Below are 14,324 nucleotides of genomic sequence, written 5' to 3' on the forward strand. Positions count from 1 at the left end.
GGATGCACCTATTAAAAATAATTTGTATAATGTATGCTGAAAGGGTATTAAGAAGCACCAATTCTCTACGTGTTGTAAGGCTATAAAATGACTCGTTTTACTTTACTAAAATTAGGGTTTTTTCCAAAGTATAATTGAAAACCCCATTTTGTAAATATAATCCTTTAAATTTTACTAAGTAAAATACCAATTTCTTTGAATTCACATGGTATCTCACATGTTCTATAAATTGAACTCCGTAGGTTTTATTCAAGAAAAATTGACAAATAAGGCTATGTATAAACAAGCCTTGAACTCACGTGATATACAGGATATATATGTAGTGAATCCCTCGAGCCCATTCTCCAGTTGCACATATCTATGCACATGTGTACACACACACAAATAGAGTTGTTGAGAAAATTCCTAAACCAAATCAAATATACATAATATAACATGATAGATAAATTTTTAAGAGATCTTTAAGTATATATTACTATTAACTTGTAAAACAAAAACTTAAGACTGAGCAAAAGATGAACTTGATATGTGTAATTTAAGAAGCTCATTTCTTAATATCTATCCAAATTTCTCTATTATTTTAGCACCTTTATAACTATTCCTATGTAAATTTCCCATGTGGTTATTATATCTGAACTTAGACTCCACTTTTACCTTGGCAGGCCCTTATGATTACATCACCTTGTTACATTGTGGAATACTCTTGCCCATAAGAATGGAACTCTTGACCTTGGGTTTATTAGACCATCTCACTACATTCTATCTAGCAAGTCTTGGGTTATATTGCATTGTCTTGCACATTACAAGAATAACATTAGTTTATGTTATTAATCACAATATTAGATGGATTAATGATGTAAATATGAAAATCCCCAAGCTCACACCTTGTAGTGGCCATTACCATAAACGGGCAACGCTCATGAAAACATGTTTTCTATCCGTTTTGGAAAAACATCGTAGAAGTTGGAAAACTTCATTAAACTACGCGTGTGACAAGAAAGCCGATGAGAAAGGATTCTCCACCAAGTCATAGGCTGGAGCGACTGGAAGCATTCCATGAACGCGTGAAGGACGACTTCGTAGGTATTTTACATTAGAAAAATACTTTTTGCATACACGTTAGCTGAAACGTAGAGTCTCTTATTTTAATGTTAATCAGGCCAGATAAAACCTGCTTTGCGACGAAAAACCTCCCCACGTGATTGGATCCACAAGAGCATGAAAGACCTGGTAAACAAGCTCATGACCTGGCACACGGATGATTATCCACGCATCTAGCTCGTACTACTTATATGCAATCGAGGGCTCCATCTTCCCACCATTCGATCAGCGGCGCAGCAGTTGTTCACTCCTAGACGTTAGAAAGCCCCATTTGTGCTTGCTGAAAAGCGTGATCTGTTTATACAGTATTCGCTGATCGGAAGAGGTTAATTACCTAGTAGAGAACCATTCGGGCCCCTGCTTTGTCATACCTACCGTCCTGACTCACCATACGCGATACTGTATCCATGGCATCATCACTAAAGCTTGCTATGCTAATTGTAGCTATCACGTTGGCGCAGCAGCTCGTCGACCCGATATCTCGCACTGAGGCGGCGGACGAGGACCCCTTGCAGGACTTCTGCGTGGCTGATCAGTGGGCGCAGGCGGCCGGAATCACAACCGTGAACGGTCTGCTGTGCAAGAATCCCCAACAAGTGGAGGCCAAGGACTTCGCCTCTCCTCTGCTTCGCCAGCAAGGCCAGTTTAACAAGGCGCTCGGCTCCGCTGTGCAGCTGGCGTCGGCCCTTACCTTCCCTGGACTCAACACCCAAGGCCTGTCCGTGGCCCGCATCGACTTCGCGCCCAATGGTGGGCTCAACCCTCCACACGTCCACCCGCGTGCCACCGAGGTTCTCTTCCTTGCCGAGGGCACGCTTGTGGTAGGCTTCGTCTCCACCACCAACAATACCCTCTTCCAGCAGACCCTGTACAAGGGCGATCTCTTCGTCTTTCCCCGCGGCCTCGTCCACTTCCAGATCAACCCGGACAAGAAGAAGCCTGCCCTCGCTATCTCCGCGCTCAACAGCCAGAACCCGGGCACCTCCCAGGTCGCCCCCGCTCTGTTCGCCGCCAAGCCTCCCCTGCCCGAGGACGTGCTGCAGACCGCCTTCGCCATCGACAAGGACGAGGTTTATAGCCTCATTAAAAACGTCGCCACGACACTGCCGTGATCATGTTAATTCGTGTCACACCCTCTCAACACATCGTTGCTACACAGTCGAGGTTTACAACCTCATTAAGAGTCGCTACCATACTTTTGGAAATCATAAAAAGTAATCCATCGATCGAGAGGTCACAAAAACATCCTGATATATGTCGCACTATGTTAACACATTATTGCTATACAAATCGATATTCTTTGGCATTATTGTTATAGAATCGATATTGTTGCCATTACCTTTGTTCAATATTGTGCCCAACATTTACAAATTTGGAAATCATAAAAAATAATCCATCAATAGGTCACAAAAATATGAGGATTCATGTTCCCTAATTCCTAAGTTTGTTAATGAAAAGATTTATCGAAACGGGAAGCACAAATAATGTTATGCAAGAAAAATCATTCTATATAATATAGTTACCATAAATATCATAATAATCACTATTATTATTATTACTACCTTATTGAATTTTTAAACTTCCCATTATGCAAACGAAGCACTATTAAGTTTACTAAAAAATGCCATTCTATTTATAAAGTTTCAAAATTTTGCATGTGCAATAGAAAATATAGTTTCCATGAACATTACTGCTACTGCTGCTGCTGCTGCTGCTGCTGCTCCTCCTCCTCCTCCTCCTCCTCCTCCTCCTCCTCCTCCTCCTCCTCCTCCTCCTCCTCCTCCTACTCCTACTCCTACTCCTACTCCTACTCCTAACTCCTAACTCCTAACTCCTAACTCCTAACTCCTGCTCCTCCTGCTCCTCCTGCTCCTCCTGCTCCTGCTCCTGCTGCTCCTGCTGCTCCTGCTGCTACTGCTACTGCTACTCCTCCTCCTCCTCCTCCTCCTCCTCCTCCTCCTCCTCCTCCTCCTCCTCCTCCTCCTCCTCCTGCTACTGCTACTGCTACTGCTACTGCTACTGCTCCTGCTCCTGCTCCTGCTCCTGCTCCTGCTCCTGCTCCTGCTGCTGCTGCTCCTCCTCCTCCTCCTCCTCCTCCTCCTCCTCCTACTACCACTACCACTACCACTACCACTCCCCCTCCCCCTCCCCCTCCCCCTCCGCCGCCGTCGCCACCTCCTCCTCCTCCTCCTCCTCCTCCTCCTCCTCCTACTCCTCCTACTCCTCCTCCTCCTCCTACTCCTACTCCTACTCCTACTCCTACTCCTACTCCTACTCGTACTCCTACTCCTACTACTTGGTAGGAGTAGTAGGTGGAAAATGGTATCTACCTGGTAGGTGCTACATGATAAGATGATCATAAATGAGAAGAGGTTGAATAGATAATATTTGTTGAATTTTTAAGGTTCACATAAGATATTTGAATATTCTTCCAACATCCCCCCTTAAATGGAGAAAAGAGGCACATTTAAAAATGATTGCAAGGAAATGAGTTAGTACTTTATATCCCCCTATAGAAAGGAATGTGTAGTCCATGTGTGTGCATGGGATGAGGTTCACATGGTGTGTGTGTGATGCGTCTATGTGTTAATGTGGGTGGTAGGGGATGAGTGTGTTAGAGTGCATATGTGTGTTTATGTGGTAGGGGTGAGTGTGTTTGATGGTTGATGGTGTTGCAACTTTGTGTTGGATGCAATAGGGCAATGGAAACTTGTGGTGGGAAGAGGTTGGAGGATGACACTGGCTACTTGAGTGAGCGGATGGGTGGCTTGTGGCATGTAGCTGCTGCTGCTGCTGCTACTGCTACTACTGCTACTACTGCTACTACTGCTACTACTACTACTACTACTACTACTACTCCTCCTCCTCCTCCTCCTCCTCCTCCTCCTCCTCCTCCTCCTCCTCCTCCTCCTCCTCCTCCTCCTCCTCCTCCTCCTCCTCCTACTGCTACTGCTACTGCTACTGCTACTGCTACTGCTACTGCTACTGCTACTGCTACTGCTACTGCTACTGCTACTGCTACTGCTACTGCTACTGCTACTGCTACTACTACTGCTACTGCTACTGCTCCTCCTCCTCCTCCTCCTCCTCCTCCTAAGTAGCAGCTGCTACTGCTATTGCTACTGCTACTGCTACTGCTGCTGCTGCTACTGCGACTGCTACTGCTTCTCCTCCTCCTCCTCCTACTCCTACTCCTACTACTCCTACTCCTACTACTCCTACTACTCCTCCTACTACTGCTACTACTGCTACTACTGCTCCTACTGCTGCTACTGCTGCTACTGCTGCTACTGCTGCTACTGCTGCTACTGCTGCTACTGCTGCTACTGCTGCTACTACTGCTACTACTGCTACTACTACTACTACTACTACTACTACTACTATTACTTGGTAGGAGTAGTAGGTGGAAAATGGTATCTACTTGGTAGGTGCTACATGATAAGATGATCATAAATGAGAAGAGGTTGAATAGATAATATTTGTTGAATTTTGAAGGTTCACATAAGATATTTGAATATTCTTTCAACATCCCCCCTTAAATGGAGAAAAGAGGCAGATTTAAAAATGATTGCAAGGAAATGAGTTAGTACTTTATATCCCCCTATAGAAAGGAATGTGTAGTCTGTGTGTGTGCATGGGATGAGGTTGACGTGGTGTGTGTGTGATGCGTCTATGTGTTAATGTGGGTGGTAGGGGATGAGTGTGTTAGAGTGAATATGTGTATTTATGTGGTAGGGGTGAGTGTGTTTGATGGTTGATGGTGTTGCAACTTTGTGGTGGATGCAATAGGGCAATGGAAACTTGTGGTGGGAAGAGGTTGGAGGATGACACTGGCTACTTGAGTGAGCGGATGGGTGGCTTGTGGCATGTAGCATGGAGGAGGTGGACAAGAGAAGTGGGCACCAATAATGGTGGACACTAGGGGTTGAAGATGGATATGGGGAGAATGACGTTGACTGGTAATTGTGGCAAGGGGGAGCGATAGGCGATGATGTGGAGTTGTAAAAGAACGACACTGTGGCAGGCTTGGTAGCCATTCAATGACCTTTAGGCCACCAGCCGAGTTGTAGGCTAGAGAATGCTAAGGGACAAAGATAGAGAAGAGTGGGGAGTATGGCATTGGCACCATGGTAGGAGTGGCCAACTAACACAAATCACTACAATAGAAACGAGGCATAGACGCACATGTTAGACGCGCAAAGTCGGGCGCGTCTACCAGAGCGTCTATAAGTACGTGTAAACGTGCGTGTAAATAGACGCGAATTTTGCATCTATATATTCACCCAAATAGACGCTAATATAGACGCGCTAGGAGATGCACAATTATTTAACCACCTAAAATTAGCAATTCACATTATTAAAAAACCAAAGTTAATAATTATTTAACCACCTGAAATTGATTCTTGAGCATGCACATGTGCGCATGATAAAAACCATAGAATTAAGAATACATATTGAATCATTGAATTAAAAAAATAGAGTTAATAATTACTTTTTCATTGCTCTCTAATGAATGGTAGTTCCTCCAGTTGACAAGCCTAATATAAGTAATTAGCGGCAAGCGACAGAAACCTTACAATTAGTAGCAAGCATTGCAATATGTATCTCGTAATTTCTCTACGTACTTGAAGATGATAAAAGATACTTCCTTTTTATTATGGAAAATTCAATTTAGCTTTAAAATTGACTATTGATTCTTGAGTATGCACGTGTGCACATGATAAAAAGCATAGAATTAGGAATACACATTGAATCAATAAGCAAATTAAGTATGTTACATTGAATGATCCATCTCATCTTCAATGAGATCAGCCCTTGCTAAACTATCTACTTCTAGATCTATGTTACCAAGAGGTAACGAAACAAATAAGTCTATCCCACTATCAGATGTGTTGCTATATTGCTCAATAACTTCATCAATATCATCCACAATCACATTATTGTCTTCTTCTGCGTTTCCTTGAACATCCGTACGAGGTTCATCTTGTACTATATCACACATATCATCCATTATGGTGTCATCATGCACATCATCATTAATTGTTGGATTGTCATCTGCTATCTCCATGTCGGTAATATTACCATATATTGAATTTGAACGATTGGATATAGGGATGACATACCACCATCAATTATTGTTTACCATTGGATGATACACAACCTGTATTTGAAAAACAAAAGCAAAAAACTTAAGTACTTATTATATTATGTATATGTATCACATGTATACATATAAAAAAATTAGCCTTTGCATATATACATGCTCGCATTGTTGAGGTAGTACTAATGTGTCATTCTTATTTTGGTGAAATTTTGTAGAGTCAATGATTACAAAACCACTTGGATGACGTCTGATTGTGCAATGCTCACCATTTGTTACCACTTCTTTAAACCACTTCACATCCAGTACATATATAAAGAATCGTTTGAAGTCAAGCTTCAGAATATCTTGAATCAAGCCACAATAACCTTCCATGGTACCATTGGCAGCCTCGAAGTGAGCAAGGACACCACAATCTTGGGTATTTCTCTTTGCATCTATATGTTGAGTTCGAAGATGTTTACCCTCACACCAAAGTGCATTGAATAATGTGCACTAGTAGTAAAAGATAAAAGATCAAACATGTCAATTATTTATATAAAATAAAACTTATAGAAATAAATTAATTGATAGTATGTTTTACCTTTGATAAGCAACCTCGTGCGTATTCCTACTCTTCTTGAGATATATTAATTTCCTCCTCTTTTTCCATTCTCTCCATTTCCTCATGTAACGAATCTATATCAATATGACGTGGGAGCGCATTTAGATGATCTAGAAATGAGACATTACGTCCATATCTACTGCAAAATTCTTGTCTTTCGCTTTTTCTTATTGCCCTTGCTTCATTATATAGTGTCATCCATTTGCTCATTACATCACTATTGAGCACACAAGAACTATTTAACTTACGAAGTTCTTCTTTTGTTAGCACTTTACTCATTCCTTTTCCTTGAGGTACTATAGAGGTCATCCTCAAGTCTTCATCATCTTTCCATAGTCGCGGTTGAGAGGGATCCACTTCAGCAAGATATTTAGAGATATAAACAAGGGATGATTGCACTAACCAACCCTCAGCCATGCTTCCCTCAGGCCGTGCTTTTTGCCTCACAAAATCTTTCAAGGTTTTCATGAAGCGCTCAAGAAAAAATATCCACCTTACATGAACTGCCCCACAAAGTGCGATCTCATCAATCAAATGTATGAGTAAATGTAATTGAGTAGTCAAAATGGATCGAGGAAAATTTTCTTCCACCAAACAAACCACCTCAACACATAATACTCGAGCATCTTGCAATGTGTTTGGATCAATTTCCTTCGAGCTCACGTATCTGTCAAGATGTATTTGAGAATTATTTATTTTTGCGTAGAAATTCAAAGATATATAATGAAAAATACAATGTATACACACCTCACAAGCTCTCCTATCTTGTAAATGATATCACATACTAGGTGATGATGACGTTGATATGATTAAACCTAATTCATGAAAACATCAAAATATTTGTCATTCATATGTTTACATAAGATCTCAATTTTAAATACACAAAAATCATCATAAATATATTAAAACTTATGATAAGAATTCACTATCAAAACTTATCTCAAAAACAAAAAATTATGATAAAGCCCAAATGCGCATCTATATCTGCGTTTAACTACGCGTCTATATTGGCATCTATTTTCGCGTCTATATTCGCGTCTATACTCGTGTCTATCTGAACAATACACACACATATACACGCGAAAATAGACGCACACGTCAAAATTCAAACCATACTTAAATCATTTCTTTTCAAACTGCGCCTTTCCTTTCCTGCGTTTTTGCGGTTCTGAAGCTTGAGTTTAGCTGACATGCAGTCTCTTCATGCCTCACCTAGTCTCTTCATGCCTCACCTCCTCATGACTCGCATCTTCTTTCATTTTAAACTCAGAAGAAGGGAAAAAGGAAAGCCAAGGAGAGGAAGAAAGAGAGAACAAGAAAGAGGAGAACAAGAAGAAGCAGCAAGCAAGCATCAAGGGAGGGTAACTTACCAAGGAGAGGAAGAAGGAGAAGGAAGAAGCGCCACCACCCGCCACACCAAACACCCAAGGTGACTCTCTCTCTCTCTCTCTTTCTCTCTCTCTCTCTCTCTCTCTCTCTCTCTTTGTTTCTCTCTTTCTCTCTCTGCTCTATCTGTTTATTTAGGATTTGTGATTCCATTATGTATTGCATTTTGTAAATCATCAATGGCGCTCGTCGGCCTAAAATTGGCTGACCGGGCACGTCTGATAGCGCGTCTACATCTCAGTGTAGACGCAGACATAGATGCCAAAAGTGTTTCCTCTCAGAGCATCTGAGGGCGCATCTTAGAGCGCGTGTGCTCTGCAGTGTGCTTTACAGTGTACAAGCGATGATAGACGCGCTCTTGACCTGCTGTCTACACGCGTTTATACACACGCATGGACCTGGGATGCGTGTCTGACAGCGCGTCTGTGCTGCATCTTAGATGCGCAGATAGATGCGTTGGACAGAAGATTCACTCTAGAGCGCGTCTGAGGGCACGTCCAACTTGCAATTTAGATGCGGGGATACACACGCCAAGTCTCCCAGTTCTGATAGTAAACAATATATTTTTGCAATGATGAATGTGACCAATCCCATGTTTGTGTTTATTAGTTTTCTTGTTTAAGAGAAGCATTAGCACTTAAGTGTTATGCTCAATGTCTAAAGAAAGCTCTTTGAAAATGTAAGTAATATATTATTTTTTGTATGTAAATAAATTTGTCTTTTTCATGTGTTTTTTTTGCAGATGTCGTATCCTGGTTCATCTAGCAATGACCGAGATATGGATCGCATGAATGATACATTGGCCTCCTTTGGCAGGGGGTCAATGCATTTTTTGGAGGTTTTCCTAGTAGAGAATACATCATGGGAGAGATGACCAGACACCTTGGCCACTCTCCCACAGCGGACAAGGTGTTCAGTGTCATGTCTGGGATGCCTCTGGCGTCTATGCCTGGCACTACTTCCCAGACTCCACATGCAGGTACTCCACATACAGGTACTCCATATGCAGGTACTCCACATACAGGTACTCCATATGTAGGTACTCCATATGCAGGTACTCCATTTACCGGTACTCCACGTGCTCCACTTGCATCGGCTGAAGCACAAGCATATGCAGAAGCACGTGCATCTGCAGAAGCTCGTGCGTCCAACGAGGCAGAGGGTAGTCGACAGAGAGGGAGGAGGGAGAGTCGAGAGGGAGGACGAGGCTTGTGTGGGGGTTGCCTAGGAGGTGGCGAGCAATCACCCTCACCAGTAGATCACGTAGAGGAGGTTGTACGCCAGTACTATAGAGTTACAGATGCTAGTAGCATCTTTCATGATGATGAGGGAAGGGATGTAATGGCGTACATGAGGAGCGTCGTGCATGCGACGTCTAAAGATTGTTTCATTGCCTTCAAAAATCAGAAAAGCGGCTTGTGGCAGGAGGTGTTGAGGGCAGTCCATAGGAGATACCCAAATCCTGAGGGTTAGCGATTCTCGGATGATTGGGGACGTACAAAAGTGAGGAATATGCTTCACAACAAAAGATCCCACCTCATGACACGGGCCAGGGACTCACTGTGGAGGCTGGAGGAGGGGCGTGGAGCCTATAGCCAACCACCTATGTGCCACCGCATAGAGTGGAAAAAAGCCAAGAAGAAAGCAGCTGAGAAAGTGAAGAGTTGCCAGCACGTAGAGGCGTGACGGATCCAAATGGAAACAATGGGATCGTCACATTACGGATCGGGCGGCAGAGAGTCGTCGGAGGCAGAGTTTGTAAGTATATTTTGATTTCTAGTTTTTTTAAATTGATATTTCTTTCAATTCTTTATATATTTTAGTCTAATATATTGTGACTCATAATTGTTTGTATATCTCTAAATGTTTTGCACACTACCATCGTTGGTAGGATACCTACTCCTAGAGAGGTAGGTTATCATCGAGGCCATAACTGCGCAATGACATGGCTTCACTTTTCTGAGGAGGGTCTCATCATTGAGGACCAATACAACCGGGCCATGAGGATTCGACAGCCAGAGGAGGTATGTTTTTCTTACTTTCCTATTAAAAGTATAACTAATTATAACTTTTTCTCCACCTTGTCTATGTAAGCAACCCTGATCTTTTGTGTGTGTAGGCGAACTCGAATGTGGAGCATAGCGAGGAGGGGGATAGTGACGCTAGTAGTCATGGTGGTACTAGCGAGGATGTTTCCTCTTCAGATTCGTAGAGGAGCACCATACCTCCTCATGAGGCCTTCTTTTCTTGTATATATATGATATCTCTTTGAGCCTACTGCTTGCGGCCACGCTTTAGGGCGCAAGCACTTAAACTTCCCTTGTAAATGCTTTGATATATAATGAATACATGGACTTTTATTTTCAATTGTCGTGACCATAAGATACATTGTCTTTTTCCCAAATACACAATCTGATGTATGGGAGGGGGAAAAAAAAACAAAGAGCATGTGGTTGCTTTCTCTGGTTTTTTTTTCCAGTTCTGTTTTGCGCATCTATCAGCGCGTCTAAATTGCAAATAATTCGCGTTTATTCGCGCGTCTATAATGCAGACTACACACGCTTATACACGTGCTTCATAATTCAAATTAAAAAAAAAAATAAATATCTTTTTTTTTAAAGGACATCATTTATTTTCCGTTCGCGTCTATGAGTGCTTGTAAAAGCGCGTCTACCGGCGTGTCTATATGCGCGTGTATATGTGCGTCTATTGCGCGTCTATTTGTGCATGTAAATTCGTTGATACATGCGATTATAGACGCGAAATGGTAGACGCACAAATAGACGGGCGGATAGACGCGCCCGTAAGAATTTCTCTATATTCAAAAATCGCGTCTAAATGAGCGTCTATGAGGCCTTTTTGTTGTAGTGAATGCTGGTAGGAGGATAAGATGTGTAGGGGAAGGCCTTGGCAGTGAGGTTGTAGGCCACATGGAAGTGGTGGGAAAGATGGGATGCATGGGGTGGCGAGTTGCTGACATAGCAGACAAGGAGAGATTAATAGGCTTGCAGATAGAGGAGGTGGATTGTTGCCCTCTTGCATAGGTGAGCACAATGCCACAACTAGTAATGATGGCGAGAGTGTGGTAGGTGTGGGTGTAGGGAGGTGGTAAGTGATGAGGTAGTGAGGTTAAGAGGGAGGTCAGGAAAGGCAAAAAGGGTAAGAGGCAATATTGGTACATGGAAGCAAGTGGCACGAGGGCACGATAGAGGATGAGATAACGGGTGAAGTCGTATGTGAGAGCCGGGAGCGGTGTCGGAGTGTTTGGGGTTGAAAGTCTACCACGGGGATAAGAGACAAAAGGGTGAAGGTAGATTCAAGGAGAGGAGTAGATAGAAGAGAAGGGGCTCAAAGAAATAGAAGATGTAGAAGAATACTCATAGAGATGAAGCCTCTCAATTTATTTCTGCATTATGTAAAGATAAATCTCTTGTAGACAAAAAAATGTATAAAAAACAATACATTCCTCTATGCTGCTCAAACTGCCAATCTGATGCCTCCATTGGCTTTGAAAGGGGGTAAAGTAAGAAGACTCCTGGCTAGAATTCTATTAAATCACTCATTCTTCATCCCTCACTTCCGAGCACTCTTCACTGCTTGAAAACAGCGATAGTGCGTTGCACGATTTTGCCAATCCTTCTTTTGATATAAAATCCTCTCAAAATGGTTGAAAGCTACCTACTTTCTTTTACATGTTATCCTATTCTAGAATTTGTCTACAGTTCTTAGATTTTTGGAAGAGATAATATCTAATGATTAAAAATTGGCTAAACTTATCCAAAAATTAATATTTTTGAACCATCCATACTACGGACACTAACATTAATGACTAAAATGTCATTGGCTCTCTAGATCAATAAGAAAGCCACACTCTAGAGGTTTTCACAATGTGACCATGTAGGGACACAACATCCACCCCCTCCTAACCTGCATATCCTCTGGCATGTACCAAAGTCTTATGAATCTATAGTGTTAGAAGAAGTATCTTTTCCCATATCAATGTCTTCATCTTCTACCTCTTCTTCTTCCATATTCTCATGTTCATGTTGAGTATCCAACTCCTTCAACTCATATGCTGAAGACTTCGTACATTTAAAGAGCTCGATGATACGTTTTCTAGCCACTCGAATCCTTAGAGCTGTCCCATCCATCTCATTTAATGCATAGGTAGCATTATAAAAAACAAACTTTACCACATATGGACCAAACCACTGCTTTGCCATCTTTCACCTAGCTCTATGATGATTTTCCAAGCTACTATCATAAACCAACATCCAATCCCCTTCTTGTATAGCTCTTAAACAAATTTTTTGTTGCTTGTCAAACCTCTTCTTGTTCTTGATCCTTGCAATCTTCAGCTTTTTCATGGTTGTCTCAATGTCTTCAGGACTTCTTTCTAATTGCCTAATGCGTAGGGTCAGCAACTCTTCTCTATTCAAACCCTCTTCCCATGGTAGAACACTCGAAGTAGCAATACTCTCCTCAGTAGGCATGATGATTGTTGTCCATACATTAATTTAGTAGGTATATATCCTCTAACTGCACTATGAGTGGTCCTATCAGCCCACAAACCAAAGGGTAACATTATTGGCCACTCTTTCATCCTGCCCTCACGATAGGTTGATGATCTCTTTCACTTTTGCCATTTTCTTCATGATATTTATCGGATATATTCAAACATGTCTCTCTCATCCTGCTCATATATTATGGTTAATTATCCTGTACCTTGCATTTTGCATACTTATTGTGAATTATACTCTTGTTTGACTTTTTTACTTCTTTGTTTGATGGGCTCTTTGTTGCACTGTTAGAACTTTTGCAAAGTACTTCTTGTGTTGATTCTTTGTAGTTGTACTCTCTCTCTCTCTCTCTCTCTCTCTCTCTCTCTCTCTCTCTCTCTCTCTCTCTCTCTCTCTCTTTGTGCATCTTTTCTTTTCTTCACCTTCTTTCCTTCTCCTCTAACGTGACACCTCCATGTTGTTTAACTTATAATAAGCATAAAGGTTCTGACTATCTCACTTAGAGTATCATCACATCACTACAAGATATAGGCCTTATACCGACGTTAAAAGCGCCGAAAATATAAATAACAAAATTTATCCCCTTTGTCACAAAAAACATCGTTATTGGCAACGCCATAGAACAGTCAGTAGTAGCGTCATTATTAGCGTCGCTATTTGCATCGGTATCAGCGACGCTGATGCTGATGCAAATAGCGACGTTAATATAACGACGTTTTGCGATGCTAATAACGACGCGTGTAGGTAAATTTGCGATGCTCATAGCGACGGTAAGGGGGAAAAAAAAATTTGTGGCAGGGCAGCTTGTGTGCTTAATTTGGGCCATACAAAATAGTTTCTACACTGTGTACAATGCTCGTCTAAACAAAAACAAAGTGTACTTAAATGATAGTACTGATACATGAAATAAATACATGATCGCATAATGAAAGGGACTAGTATAATAATGACAAGATATCACTACTACATAGAAAATGTCTACACATATCAAGCGACTAAAAAAGAAGGGTGTGTGAGCTCCAGGGATTCAAGGATGAGCTACATATCCTCGCCATCCGAAAGCTCGTCCCGCCGCAAAGGAGCATTGAACAGACTTTGCAAAAAAAGAAACTACACATTAGTCCACCATACAATAATGCATTCTAATTAAACATGGTAACTACGGACAAGAAAGAGGAGTGACTTACAGGGCCACCACGTCTATACAATCGGTCGATCAATGCAATTAGATCGTGCCTCTCTGCGTATCGAGTCTCAAGGCCAGCCGGATCGCGATTTGTAATGGAGTGCTGCAAAGAAAACAAAATACTAACTGTTAGAAACATGATTGTCAGTACAAAGGATATGCAAGAAAATAAGCAAGCAAAACAAAAAAAAAAACTTACAAAGTCCTCCAGATATGTCCTGTGGCTGCCACTCCCAAGATGATGGACCACTCGGGTCTCTAGTCATGTCCTTGCCGCCTCGCGCTGCTGACTCCAACGTCCTGGAGAATTTGTAGCCTCCTCCCTCAGTCGGTGCCAATCGTCCGCGTCTAGCCAATCGGGCTTTCAGCCCCACTCTTGAGTGCCTTGTGTGCGTCCGATCATCTATGTGACATATATGCTTACAT

At 42.0% G+C, this 14,324-nt stretch overlaps 1 pseudogene; it reads left to right on the top strand.

The window, feature by feature from the left end:
• Window positions 1-1,385: 1,385 nt before the first annotated feature.
• LOC148034856 (germin-like protein 8-2 pseudogene) lies at window positions 1,386-2,376 on the top strand (annotated as a pseudogene).
• The last annotated feature ends 11,948 nt before the right edge of the window (window positions 2,377-14,324 follow it).

Source organism: Lygodium microphyllum, chromosome 6, assembly GCF_053477565.2.
Source record: "Lygodium microphyllum isolate KBCC chromosome 6, Lygodium_microphyllum_v1.1.10, whole genome shotgun sequence".
In the NCBI taxonomy this organism is placed as follows: Eukaryota; Viridiplantae; Streptophyta; class Polypodiopsida; order Schizaeales; family Lygodiaceae; genus Lygodium; species Lygodium microphyllum.